We start from the raw sequence: 736 nt of genomic DNA on the forward strand, positions 1-736 counted from the left end.
GTGACTCACAACCATCTGAATGAGATATGATACCCTCTTCTGGTGTGTCTAAAGACAGCTACAGTGTACTTACATGTAATAATAAATATTTTTTTTAAAGTGGCACTATTAGAGGTGTGGCCTTTTGGAGGAAGTGTGTCACTGGGGGGTGAGCTTTGAGAAACCAGGCCTAGTGGCTCACTCTTTCTGCTGCCTGTGGATCAAGAATGTAGAACATCTCCAGCCCAATGTCTGCCTGCATGCTGCCATGCTCCCCACCATGATGATAATGGAGTAAACCTGCCACAGACAGACCTCACTTGGGTCCCAGATCTGTGTGGAACAGATCTCTGGTTGCAGGTGAGCGAGGATTCAGCGATTGTGGGGTGACAAACAGACATGGACACAGGGAGTGTGGTATCTGAATGCGAATTGTCAAATTGAGCATCAGACTATTTATACAGAAGAAAATAGGGAAGTTACACAAAACAGAGGATGCAAACCTGGAAGGGCTGGCAGGAACCAACTGGGATAACATTCAATGTTAACAGCTGGGATCAAAAACAGCTCCACCTAAAGTCAGCTTAAAGTCAGTAGCAGGGGGCAAGGGCTTCATGCCCTTGCCATAGTTCCTATAGTCCACCTTCCCCCTAGGTCATTGTAATGCTTGTGTATGGGTGTAACTCAGCTACCTATGGTTCTAAGTATCTACCCTGGTTCCTCTTTAGATCACAAACTTCCTTCTTCCTAGAGAGTG

This window comes from Mus pahari, chromosome 1 (assembly GCF_900095145.1).
Source record: "Mus pahari chromosome 1, PAHARI_EIJ_v1.1, whole genome shotgun sequence".
Lineage (NCBI taxonomy): Eukaryota > Metazoa > Chordata > Mammalia > Rodentia > Muridae > Mus > Mus pahari.